Raw genomic sequence first — 14,261 nt, 5'->3', positions numbered from 1 at the left:
AAAGGCCCCCGTCCCAGTCAACTTAGTAGGCCCACAAGTCAGCCTCCCACCATGGTGGGTCCCAGCTAGCAGGGGGAGTATTCATTTTTTGTGCGTAATAAGGAGGCACTTCCTTGCGTGCGAAGATATAGCTGGTGGGTCCGAGCTGTCAGCGCCGGTAACATTTTTTTCGCGAAATACACAGGCCCTTTCGGTGGGTCCCTGATGTCAGGTGGAGGAATCATTATTTTGCGCGTAATAAGGAAGCATTTCCTTACGTGCGGCCGTGGACCCAGCTGTCGGCCTCTCCACGTACAGTCCACTTCAGATGCATGTCGGTCGTTGACCACGTTGACCAGGCCGCGCCAAGAGCACCAGGGCGGTGGACGACGGCGAGGCCTAGGAAGGGAACGACACGGAGGCAGGGAAGACTCGGCAGTTGTTTCCCACGCGGAGGGGAGTACGACTGTACGAGGGTTTACTGGTTCGTCTGCCGTCGCCGGAGAATAATAGCAGGTGTGGGTGAGTAGAGGGATGGCTAGGCCAGCGATGGGAGTACGGTGGGGCGGTGAGGCCTGCGCGGGGAGGAGGGAGCAGGCCTAGACGGGGCAGCCAAAAACCACGTCCAACACTTGCCAAAACTTCGTCCCTCGTTTTCTCTGTGTTTCGCACACTCGACATTGTGTGGGCATTTTGACTGTGCATCATATGAAGATGTGCTATGCATGAATGTTGATCAGCATGATGTTAACTGGCTGGTAGTTCCATTTTCGACCATGAATAAAACTTCCAACATGATGTTAACCCTGTTTGAAAAGGCCGTGTTAATATAAATGCTCTGCCTCTGAAAGTTGTAGTTTCTTATCTGAAACTTAACTTGCAGTTTCTTATCTGAAACTGAAACTTGCAGTTTCTTCTCTGAGAATCACATTGTCTGCACTTTTATACTCCTATGAAACTACAATTTTTAAGTGCTAAAAATAGATCTCTAGAATTCATAAAATACTTCATATGGTCAATACTGCAAATCTGAAATTCAAAAGACATTCATATATGAAAGTACTCTCAAAATACACAACACAAAACACAATTCACAACCTACAAATACTGACAACCCTAAGCTCCTCCTGACAATTCACAACCTGCCCGACTATTGGGCTGGGGGGGGGGGGCAGCCCCCTCGTATTCCTCGGCGGCAGATAGCCGCCCCATGAGACGATGTGAACAGCGAGGGAGACGATGGCGGGGAAGCGTCGTCGGGCCAACTGCTTTTCTCCTCTTGCAGTTGGGTTCGGTCGACGAAGACTCCACCGGCTCGCTCTGGCAGGACACCCTCACAAACGGCACCCTGTAGATGCTCGATCCTTCAATCTCTGGTGGATGCTCCATCTGGGATCGTTACTCCCACCACCGCTCCCTCATGATCGGATTCGGTGAATCTGTTTGCTCCATGGCCCAGAGGAGCAGCTCTATGTACTCCGGCACGACTCCCTCCGGGAGTATCGCCGCCTTTTCTCTTTGTTGCAGATATTTGGCCATGGATGTCACCGTCGCCGCGAGTTGGTCCTTGTTGTCAAACCAAGACTATATCTCCAACATCCTAGCTAGCTTCACAGGGTCGCCGTCTGCGGTCCTCACGTATCGGTTGTATTCCTCCATCGATCTATTTCTCCACAGCACCTTCACTCGCTGGCGGTGGTTTTTGAATGGAAGAGGAGAGGAGCAGCGCTAGTTTTGGACTAGAACAGGAGAGGAGCGACGCTGGTTTTGGACTGGAACATGAGAGGAGGGGCGGTGGTTTTGAAATGGAAGAGGAGAGGAGCGGCGCTGCATTTAGATTGGAACAGGAGAGAAGCCGCGATGGTTTAAGAGGAGAAGAGCAGAAGAGCGGCGCTGGTCTTGGAAGTATTTTTTTGTTGTTTTGCGTATTTTGGGTCAAAGTTTGACCACGTACTGTATTTGACAAGCAAAATGTGAATGCATGTCACCAAAAATTGTATCGTTTGGTTCGTATTTGAATGTACTTTCAAATTATATTATCTTTGCAACGTATAACATATATTTTATGTGCGAAAATCATGGTCAATTATGACCCAGAATAAAAGGGAGACTAGTTAATGTGGGGTCGCTTTCTTAATTGAAGGGTAAATTGATTTTGATTTTGATCCAGTCACAGCGCGCCGACCCGCTCGTCCAATCCTAAATCGCTGCCGCACGCTCCTCTCCCTCTTCTCCATTGCAAAACCACCTCCTCTCCTCTCCATCATCTCCATTCCAAAACCACCGTCTCGCCTCTCCCTCTTCTGATCTTCTCCATTGCAAAACCACCTCCTATCCTCTCCATCATCTCCATTCCAAAACCACCGTCTTGCCTCTCCCTCTTCTGATCTTCTCCATTGCAAAACCATCTCCTCTCCTCTCCATCATCTCCATTCCAAAACCACCGTCTCGCCTCTCCCTCTTCTCTATTGCAAGACCACCGTCTCTCCAGGCGTGTCTGCTGGAGTCTGGTCACATGCATGGACGAACTGATCTTCCGTGTCTTGCAGGGATCGTCCAGGCACCAACGTAGTACAACACTTCTCTAGTACTATCGCTCGTCTCCCTCTTCTATTAAGTCACCTGAGTTGCAGGGCCGGGGAGTGTGCCTATGGTCGGTTCTCAATTGCCGTCCCACATGTGTGTGCAAACGCAATATGACGCGCGTTCCATTCAGAGAGCAGCGTGCCAGACTGACCGACCGTCTGGGGTGCGACGCGAACGCGACGGGCATGCTGTATACTCCGTACATGTGTACCGCCGTTTTCTAGACGCTTTGCTCCATGGCGCGGGCGCAATCCATGGATACAAAATTAGTATACTGTATACTATTTAAAAGTCGAGGGCGGGGCTTTTCCTGCGTGGTAGGCGGGGTAGTTCCGCCTAGTCGGTTCGACAGAGACGCGAGAAGACGAGGGAGTAGGCTGCTGCAAACGTAGGGCTGTGTGATTTGACAGCGAGTTACTGCTGGACAGGTGGGGCCCCGTGATTTGACTTGCCATTATCATTTTAACTGCGGCGCTACGACCGGCGTGAGTCTCCCGATTCCTGACCACCTCCATACAGGTGCCTCTCCCAATGCTCCACCTTGTAGTAGAGGCTGGTTCTTGCATGAGAGCCCACTTCTCCACTTTTTCCTTGCCTCTCTTTCCTCCACATATGCAAAAATGCCATGTAAAGCGCACTATTGTACTTACTTTTACTTGCTCCTACAGGTGCTTAAGCTTGCCACATAGGCATAAAGTCTGATGTGGCAAGTTAATCAAGAAGAGGGAGACTAGTTTGGTGACCCAAGGAAGAAACGGTGCTAATCACGTGTACCTAGGTGAAAAGACAATTTTGAGTCTATAGCTAATTAAATGAAGCAAACTTAGCAACACCATTTCATTGGAAGAGGTCACTCCTTGGCAAATGCAATAAATACTAGTACTCCCTGTGTCCCATAATATAAGAACATTTTTGGCACTACACTAGTGTCAAAAACGTTCTTATATTATGGGACGGAGGGAGTACGAAGAAAGAGATAGAGAGGAGTAAATTTTTTTACACTTATAGCCAACCTTATAGCCAACCTTGTTGTAGTATGAGTGACTAAGTGATGACTATGTATGACATGCCAACATCAGATAGCCTAACACACCATGTTAAATCTCCAAGGGCGCGACCGCGCGGGCGACGCGACGGTCGTGGTAGGCACGACCATGATACGGGCTGCTGGCAGCCCTTGGATCTGAGATCAAACGGTCGCATGCTAAGTTGCTGAAAATTTGCAGAATAACCCTCCAGGATAGGATATTCACCCATAGGTCTAGAATCACGCCATGCAACCGTTCGATCTCAGATCCAAGGGCTCTTGGAAGCCCGTATCATGGGAGAATGGAAAGCCACTACCCTGCCGTTCGCACGCTGGCAGTTCGCTCCTACTCGTCCCCGCACGTCCTTCAATACTACGGCAGTTCGCTCCTAGTCGTCCCGTCCATTCATATTACGGCAGTTCCACTAATCCTAACCCTCCTCCCAAATCCATGGCGTCCCAAATCTCCACGATCGGCGGTGAGTACAAGGTTAGAACCATCACCGGCGATGAGTTCGACGTCATCTACACCCGTTCTTCCGCGACGGTGAAAGGATGCCTTTTTTGCTTCATACGCATGTTCGAAGACTCAGATGATGAGTGGGTCACTGGGCTAGATGTTGAGTACACCACAGTCCTGGGACGAGAGAAGGATCTAAAGGACGAAGAGAGGAAGAAGCCCGTCGTGATCCAGGTTTGCGTGCATGACTTATGCTTGGTCTACCACATATGCCATGCCGACGTTGAGTGCCAGGATTTTAAGGACTTCCTCGAGAGCAACCTAGTCAAATTCGTTACTGTAGACTTTGGTAACGACAAAGAAGTCCTGCGTCGGATAGGCCTCGTTGTAGGCAACACCTTCGACCTCCAGAAGAATCAGCTGGTGTCCTCTCGTCAGCCTTTAATGCTGACCCTGGCAGGAGCCATGGTTCATCCTTCGTATGGTAAACTGGAGAAACCTCCATACACGTTTCATCGTCATGCATGACAGCGGAATGTACTAGATATATACCGCATCCACTACGCTGCAATGGATGGCTACCTTTGCTTCAATATCTAGAAGGGTTTGATGAAGAGCAAAGCCAAGTGTGCGGTTCAAGCAAAGAAGTATCGGCCAAGAGGAAGAGGGACAAGGACGAAGTCGAGGACGTGGACGAGGACTCCGAGTAAGGTGGCAGTGTCGTTGCTCATGGTGGTTCTAATGCAGTGTCTACCGGAATAGTTGCAAAGATTAATTTCAGGTGTGCTTAATTTAATTTGAGGGGTGTAGTGTTGTGCTGAGCCCCCAGCAGAACTATGTTATGTTTCTTCTCGTTACTTTAACTCTTTAGTACGTACATACTAGTATTTCTTACATTTCATCTTTTAGTTGGTATAGTACTACCACTCGTTTCTTCACATTATATACGTACAATATATATGGCCAACATCATATAGCCAGCAGTTTAGTTGTCAAAGAATTTCAGGGTGCTTAGTTTTGTCAAAGAATTCCAGGATGCTTAGAGGGTGCTTGGATCCAAGGGACTTATTTTAGTCTGACTAAAAATAGTCTCTTTAGAGGCTAAAGTTCCAAGCACCCCTGACTAAAGAGGGGCTAAAACTAGTCTTGAAACTAATTTTTTTTAGTCAGGGGTACCCCTACTAAAATATGGATTAGTCCTCTCTCTACTCATTTAACACCTCTCCTTTAACACAGGCGAGTTCTGGATTGGAGGGTTTGGAGGATAATAAATGCTCATTAACTTGATTTTAGCCTTTTTAGTATTTGGATCCAAGCATGGGTGAGGCTAGCATGTTTCAGTCCCACTACTTTTAGTCATGGGACTAAAACGTATCCAAGCACCCTCTTAGTTTTATTTGAGGGGTGGGTTGTGCTGGACACCATTATTGTGACTAGCCTTTTTAATAGTACTATATGCATAATTTGGCGACGAGCGCTCTCTATATGTACCACCTTTCTTTTAATTTCAAGTTTTGCTCCATGGCGCAATCCATCGATACTACTGCTGTACAAAAGTATACATTTTTTAAAAGGCTAGAGGGCGGGGCAGTCTAGCTTGGTCGGTTTCACAAGAGGCGAGGGCCTTTGTGATTTGACGGCTCATTACTGCTGGATGGCGGGGCCTTGTGATTTGACTGCTCGTATAAATGCACCGACGACCTGATCGAGGAGGAGCAAAGAACCGTGCGGTATACTAAAGTTTTCCACTGGAGTAGTACTGCGACGGAGGAGCACGAAACACGGCAGCCCAGTGCCATATGGAGATAAAAAATAATCTAATTTGCTAGTCATCTCATTGTTAGCATTGTTCTATTCATTCCCTAAAAAAACATTGTTCTATTGTTGCCTCACAGAGAACGTGACACGTGCGGCGAAACACCCGAAGCAAACGATGAAGCACATGAGCAAAAGAAGAAGGAAGATTATGACCCCAAATGATCTAATTCGCCGCGGAGTCGTAACTGCTTCTTCATCGCCTCCACGGCCTCCATCTCCTTGCGCGTCTCCTCCGCCATCATCTTCATTCTGTCCATGACGCGGGATTTCTCCACGCGAGCCTTCATCATCTGTTCCACGGCCGCATTACGTACCTTGACAGCAGCCGGGTGCTCGATGCGGAGCTTCGCCAACTCCTCCTTCTGTTCCATGACGAGGGCCTGCAGCATCTTCATCGAGGAACTACTATTCTCATGCAGCTTCTTCTAGCCGGCTTTTTTCTCCTTCAACAGGTCGATCTCGTGGTAGAGCTTCGCCTTGTCCTCCTGAAGTCGCAGGATTTCGCCGGTCGCCTTCTTCTCCGAGGCAATGCTCTTCTTCAGCAGCATCACCAAGCCGGCGGTCAACTCCCCCTGCTGATTGAGCTCAGCGGGCATGTCGTCGAGGCTCTCCTTCAGCAACTCCATCAAGCCTTGGATGAACTCCTTCTACTTATTGAGCTGATCGGGCATGCCGTCGAGGGATAACGACTCCAGCTCCGCCGGCTCGGCATGTTCGCCTCCGCGGCTAGGGCGCTCCTGGGAGCCATCGCCTGCCCGTGAGAGATATTTCGAGGTCTCTTCCTGGTGGCGAGCCCTCTCTTTTTTTTCCGCAGCCTTGGTTGCCGCTCCCTTGTTACGAGTAGTTCTCGACCTAGAGCTCTGCTCACCGGCCATGGCAACGACGGACGAAGAAGAAGCACTTATGAGGAGGAAAGGTAGAGTAATTTTCGGTTAGGTAGTTCCCCTTTTTATAACCTAAGTACTAGCACTAGTACTAATACCTGCATAGTGGGAACACATTCAGGTTTGGTACGTACTAGTAGGTGTGAGCAGGCTTTCGAATGTGATGGGAACAAGGTAAAGATTAATTGATGGTTTTGGTTTCGAGGCCCGAAACGGCTCCCGATGAGTTTAGCGGAACATAAATTTCAAGTACTACACTGCTCAAATGGATAAATATTATGTTACTGTCAAAAATTGGCACAAAATACGAAGGAGACCGATGGAAGTACTACTAGCAACCCACAATTTAACTACTCGCATGCGCGCAGTGGAGTAATAATGTCTTTCTTCCGCCCTCACGTCCACTCAATTTGCATGCGCTATATTAATTGACCATCAATGAAGTGAACGACTTTACACGCGCCAAATTATCACATGGGGTGGATCTTGGTAAAAAATTGCGTCCGCCCGTGTACCCGTGTGTGCGTGCGAGGGAATGAGTGCGTGCGTGGCGTGCGTGCACATCTTCGCTTCATGCATGTATCGCCAGTATGGCTTAGGGAGGACGAGTACATTCTTCTGGAACCAGCAGCACATCACTGTGATCAATCCACGCAAGGAGGTCGCGACAACGCCTCCACATGTGCCACATGGCTTCATGAACTGTAAGAGAGACACTGGTAGTGTGCCATTGGTATTCTAATTTACGTGTTTTGCACATACTCGAAGTACTAGTAAGGTACACGTGCATTGCACGCATCAGATTTTGCAACCAAATTATGAATAAATACCACACTATAGCATGTAAGGTCTGAGTCATATATGCCTGATGTAGCCCTTCGTTTAATTCTTATAGTTCATCTCATTCAAAATCAATTAGTTTTTATAAAAAAGCTAAGAACGCGGGAATAGGAAAAACATGGGATTATAGTGGAATGTCGTCTTGAATCCTACAGGATTGTACGAGTGTTTGATTGTGCATAGAAAAAACGCAGAATTCTTTCTAAGAGGTCTGAGTGGATGGGATGTTTCCTATGAAATCTAGTGCAAATGAATCATATGGAAAAATTCCTATGGTTTACAATCCTACGAATCAAACAACCAAGATAGGAAAAATTCCTAATGATTAGAATCCTCCAAAATTCCTTTGAGAATCCTTTGAATCAAAGAAGCCCTTAATCTATTTTATGATTCATGGAATTGCGCGTTGTAAAGCATAAAGTAAAAACAAATAATGGCAATTCAACTAGAAAAAAAGTTTGGGCAGTTATGATACGGAAGATTCTAGAACAAAAGAGAACCACAGTTGTTCTGAGGTTTGTGCATTATGCTTAAGTTCAACCATGGAGTCTGCTAGATTGTACACGTGGCAAAATCCGGTGGGGGGCTAGAAGATGGTGCGAGGGGCCGAGTGGAGGGAGACTATGAAGGAATGCGCAAGTGCGAGATCGATATTTAGAGAGAGGGGGCGAACACGTGCGCTGTTGCGCGCAGTGGCGGAGCCATGAAAAATAAATGAGCTAGGGGGCCAAGCATTGCTAATCCTTTACGAGGAGGGTTAATTCATGAACTTAAACCATTTTTAGCAGCAATTGTCTAATGGTCACATTCATATTAGCCTCGATATATAGTGATGTTAGGGGGGAGGGGGCAGGGCCCTTACTGCCCCTGTCTTCGCCATTGTGCACGCGTCTGAGAGATGAAGCGGAAGGCATGGATGATGAGAGGGGGACGTTGGATATATAATTAATGTGGGTGTATTAGCTATATATGTTAATCCTATATACAGAGGTATAGATTGATCGATGTGGACGTGGGAAAGAGGGTGAGACCTCACTGGATATATCGATTGATCGGTTTGTGTGGAAAACTATGAAAGACCTAGCTATATACACACATACATAGAGGAACATCGATCGTTGCGCATGGACGCGTGAGAGATAAAGAATGCCCGATATGATGGAGAGGGGGATGTGTGTGGGTGTGTGCCTTCATGGGAGACCGACCTGAAGAAAAAGATTGTATGCGTGCGATGGATAATGCCGACTGGTAGTGTGTGTGCATGCATGCACGAGAGAAAGTTAGTGGTACAATTATAAAGAAAAGACTACTGTGTGGGTGTAAAAGAATAGGTGAGGTCATAATCAATGTAAAGTTGAATTCAAATATTTGAATAAGAGATCCTGATGTTTGAAACCCATGCATGCATGAATATAGCGGAGATCTGCGCGGTGTGGTTTGGAAACGAGCATGTTGTAATGTATACACATTGAACAAGGTCAGACTGATTTGAATTTGAGATACCGATGGCAGACATCATTTGGCCACGTCGCATCCGTGCATGGACACACTGTTCTAATTGGAGATGATGGGCGGCTTTCGCATCACATATCTATATCTATACCCCTATATATATATATATATTATATTTTATATATTTTTATATTGTGTGCGGGTAACTTTAACTTTGAAAGATGGTCGTTGGATGAGGCGAATCCAATGGTCCAAAGATGGCAAATTTGAGCACTACTGGCCGTTGGATATCATCTAGATTCCACCAGATTTCGCTACATGTATAATCTAGAAGACTCCATGGTTGAACTTAAGCATAATGCACAAACATCAAAACACAAGCACTTCTTATTTGTTCTAGAATCTTCCGTATCAGAATTGCCCAAATGTTTTTCTACATGATTTGCCATTATTTGTTTTTACTTTATGTCTTACGACGCACAATTCCATGAATCTTAAAATAGATTAGCTTTCTTATAAAAACTAGATGATTTTGAATGAAATGAACTATAATAATTAAACGAACATCTACATCATGCATATATGACTCAAAGCTTGCATGCTATAATGTGGTATTTATTCATAATTTGGTTGCCAAATCTCATGCGTGCAATGCACGTGTACCTTACTCTAGTCTAAATGGTGTTTGTGTGTGTGTTGTGCGCGTTGAGGTGCAAATTGTCTTTTTTTGGGTACACGTTAAGCTTGTTCTTCTGAAATTTCAAGCCGCGCCTTGTTATGCCGAAAATTCAAGCTAGCGTCTCTGTCTATCGTGCTGCGAATCTCCCGCCTCTTCAACCCGCGCCTTGTTAGCCTGAAATATTTAAGATATATCTTTGTCTCGTTGTGCTCCGACAACCCCCTCCATCTCAACCCGCGCCTTGCTATTCCGAAATTACAACGCGCGCGAAAACTCCCACCTCCTGTGAAATCCCGACACGCGAAATGCCCGTGGTACCCCTGAACCGAAAGAACCGCCTCAAATCGGTGGGGGTACTTTCGTAACTTACCCCACATTTCGGACAAGCGTGTCTCTAAGTCATGGTTCCCCTCTGCCATCCCATCCGCCCACCCATTCGTACACCGAGGCCGCGAAAACCCGCGACGAAACCCCACACCCTGCTCCGTCCGCCACCCAGCCGGAGCCTCTTCCCCGACGACGTCGTCCACAGTAACACCTCGACGTCCCTCATCCACCATACTGGATGAGGATCCGTCGTCGATCTCATCGTCCCGCCGGTTCAGCCACCCCGTCCTCCACCTCCAAGGAGCTGCCCCGACGTTCCCCTCGTCTTTCGCGCCACCTCCATTCCCACACCGCCGTCTTTACCAACACCACCGGAAGAGCATCATCATCACCGTTTCCTCGGATGAAGTTGTGGCCTAATCGGCGCCACCAAAGAGGTTGTACACTAATCACCGCATTTTCTTCTTGATTCGATCTCACGGTGCTGCCGGCGCTCGGTCCCGAGCCAACACGGCGCGGCTCCATCCACGGCGGCGTCGCCGGCCACTTCCTCCACGGCGTCGCTCCCTTGGCGGCGACGTCCACATCAGTAGGAGCTGCTGCTGCTTTAGCTCTCGCTCGCGCTGCTGCTCTGCTCTTGCTCTCGGTCCCCTGCCTGGTCTGCTCTTGCTATTGCTCTTGCTCGCGCTGCTGCTCTCGCTCTTGCTCTTGCTTGCGATGCTACTCCGATTTAGCTACACTTCAGTCGACTGAATCGACTTTTGGGTCAGTCGATTTTCAGGGGGTGGGGGGGGGGGGCTCGCTGGGGTGAAGGAAGAACCAGCCGCAGCGGGGAGGGGGGCTCGCCGGAGAGGTACCCCACTATCTATCTTAGGGTTCAGGATGGGGGCGGTGGTCGCCGGCGGTGGCGGGGCGGTAGCGTGGGGATCGCCGGAGAAAAAGCTCGGCACGGGGGGCCTAGAGGGATGGCCGGGGCGGCGGCGGATCGGCGGTGGGGAGTGTTTTCGGGGCGGGCGGGGCGGCGGGGGGCTGCTGTTTCGCCGGTGGTGGCTGGCGGCTCAGGGGGTGGAGGTTGAAGAGGAACCGCATGCCCCTGATTTCGTATCCAATGGCTGCAAAATCGACTGACCAGAGATGAAAAAGTCAGTCGACCGACGTGTAGCCTCACCTTGCTAGTGCGTTCAGTTTCGACAGCAAAATTCAGTTTCGACAGCAAAATTCAGTTTTGACAGTTAAGTTTAGTTTCGACAGTGAAGTTCAGTTTCGACAGTTAAATTCAGTTTCGACAGTTAAGTTCAGAGATGAGCGGCTGATGTATTTTACATCTAGCACTTTGTGGTTATGTATTTTACGTCATGTATTGGAGATGCTATTAGAATTCTACTCAGGTTAACGTTGTTTGTTGTCTCTCTTGTCCTGCTTCAGCCTCGGCGTCGTACAACTCACCGGAGCTGCTCCAACGACGAAACCCTCCATCACAGCGGAGGAGTACCTCGGGCTCCATCTCCAGACGCCTAAGATCTTCTTCCCCTCCTCTGACAGCCAAGCCAGCCGGAGCATCCTCACCGGCCAACCCAATCACGCTGAGATCGACATGGCTTCGCCAAAGAGGTTGTACACTTGTTGCATCTCTTTTTTACTCTACATGTTATATATATTGTCCACTGAGCACTCGTAGTAACGGGAAATACGATTATTTTATCCTACTATATGACAAGTAGTGAGGTACCAGCCAACTTAGCTATCCGTGATGGACTCTCTTGAACGCCATCATTATTTATCTCTGCGCGTTTGAGCTGTGCATTTGTCGATGGGCCTGGGAGTTGAGCTAGTATGGCAGTGGCCTGGGTCCAAAGTAATAGAAGTAGCACAAATTTTTTTTAGTGTAGGATTTTCCTTGCTCAAGCCTGCCTACTAGAATCGCCAGTGCTTGAAAGGAAAAGTGAATGAAAAACATCGGAATTGGAAAGTATCCTATGGTACTACTTTCATGAATCTGGTGCAAAGGAATGGAGCAAAGGAAAACTGTAGGATTTGTTCCTTTAGTGTCTCCTTGAAAGAAAAACCGTAGGAATTCTAATTTCCACTTCTCCTCCTTTTCATATTCCTATTCATCAAGCACAAGACTAAGAGATAGTAGCATAATAGCATTATAACCGTACATTTTCTTGTGGTTTGACTTAATCTCACCATGCTTTTTTGCATCCTGTGATCTTCAAATTGTTGTGAATCAAACACCCAGATTGGCAGAAATCTTGTGTTTTTAAATTCTCTGTTTTGCACGTGCATTCCTATCCTATTCCTGTCTATTTCCTATCCCTGCATTGAGAATCCTCAAATTCAAACAAGCCCTTACTCAATTACTTCTATTACAGATATGTGTCAAAGAAAACCTTGTGTGGTTTGTCCTGCTCCTGCGGCGCTGTGTTCCACCCCAGCTCAGCTGCTCCAACGACGGAAGGGTTCACCACAACAGGGATCCGCTCTCCAGACTGTCTTTCACCGCCTCAGATCTTCTTCCACGCCGCCGGCAGCCACGGCAACTGCATTACCATCATCAACTGAGCAGATGACCTTGAGGACTACACGTGTCCGCAAGAGAGGTCACACTCTTCCGTGTCTGCTTATGTTATGCGTCGCTTAATATGATGACATGCTACATTATCGTCGTGTTCACCTATTAGACTCCGAGTCAGGTCCAAACTAATGCTGAAACTTGAGTTTTTAAATGGTTGTGGGGTACATATTGGGGCAGCAATCAGTACTATCTGTCTAGTATCTGGTTAATCTCCGGTGTCTACTATGAGTTTCATGTTGGGTGCAAACAAACATTAAAGGAGCCATTATCTGTATTTTTTAACTAAAGCTATTATCTGCCTACTATCATTGGTTTTGGGTCTATCCACAGTTTGCTACCATCACCCTGGATTTGTGCATGCACTCCTTACATAATCTCACTATGTTTTATTCCTATGCATGCTAGTTATTGTACACAATGGAACTGATCATGTAGAGCAAAAGAGACGAGCCTTGCGTGGCAATAAAATTTCATGCAGACGTCGTTCCATGGTGGGCGCAAAGGCAGCCCCCCCTCCACCCATTTCGGATCGTAATCATGAGGAAGATAACTGTTCTGAGGGGGATTCAGAAGGAGAAGACCACTCCTATTTACCCCATGAGGTCTTCGCTCTAACTTGGCATGCTGATGTTGGTAATATCATGCATATGGTGCCTTGCATTGCTTACTGTATACATTAAAGATGTCATCTGCTTAGTTTAGACATGCTTTGTGTCAATGCCATCTGTTTAGTTTCTTTATCGTATATGTGAATCATGCGATGCCATCTTGTCTAGCCAGGCATCATATATGTGAATTTTGCAATGCCACCCTGGTTAGCCAGTCATCTTATATGTGAATTATATCATGCCATCATTTTTTATTACGTGTTAAATTTGTCAACAATTTTAGTACATTCAATTACTCTTCCTGTGCATCAGCCATTCGGCACGGTCATGGAAAAATCTGGAGTGGAAACAAGGTCTTCAGAGCAGACAATGCTATTTGACGAAGCGCATGTCTTGCTGGTTACCGATAGCTCCTCGGAGGAGGATTCAGAGATAGATGACCAGTCATATTCCCCCCCGAGGTGCATGCCCTAACTTGGCAGGGTTATGTTGCTCATATCGTGCGTATGGTATCTTACATTGCTATGTCATTTGCTTAGTTTAGACATGCTTTGTGTGAATGCCACCTGTTTAGTGTCTAATTACCATATATATGAATTATGCAATGCCATCTTGTTGCAAGACATTATATATGTGAATTATGCAATGTTATCTTGTTGCAAGGCATTATGTATGTGAATTATGCAATGCCATGTTGTTTAGGCAAGCGTCATATATGTGAATTATATCATGTCGTCCTTTTTTTGTATTTCTCATTGCTTTTGGCGACAATGTTTGTATATTCAACTGCTCTTCCTGCGCATCAGCCATTTGAATTGGTGATGGAGAAATCTGGAGTGAAAACAATTTCTTCAGAGCAGACAAAGCTACCTGCTGAAGCAGATATCTTGCTGGTTACAGATATCTCTTTAGAGGAGGATTCAGAGGCAGATGACCAGTCCTATTATCCCCCTGAGGTGTATGCTCAAACTTGGCAGGGTTATATTACTCATATAATGCATATGTTGTATTGCAAGCTTAGTT

The sequence above is a fragment of the Aegilops tauschii genome, chromosome 6 (assembly GCF_002575655.3).
Source record: "Aegilops tauschii subsp. strangulata cultivar AL8/78 chromosome 6, Aet v6.0, whole genome shotgun sequence".
In the NCBI taxonomy this organism is placed as follows: Eukaryota; Viridiplantae; Streptophyta; class Magnoliopsida; order Poales; family Poaceae; genus Aegilops; species Aegilops tauschii.
This window is presented reverse-complemented; position numbering follows the sequence as displayed.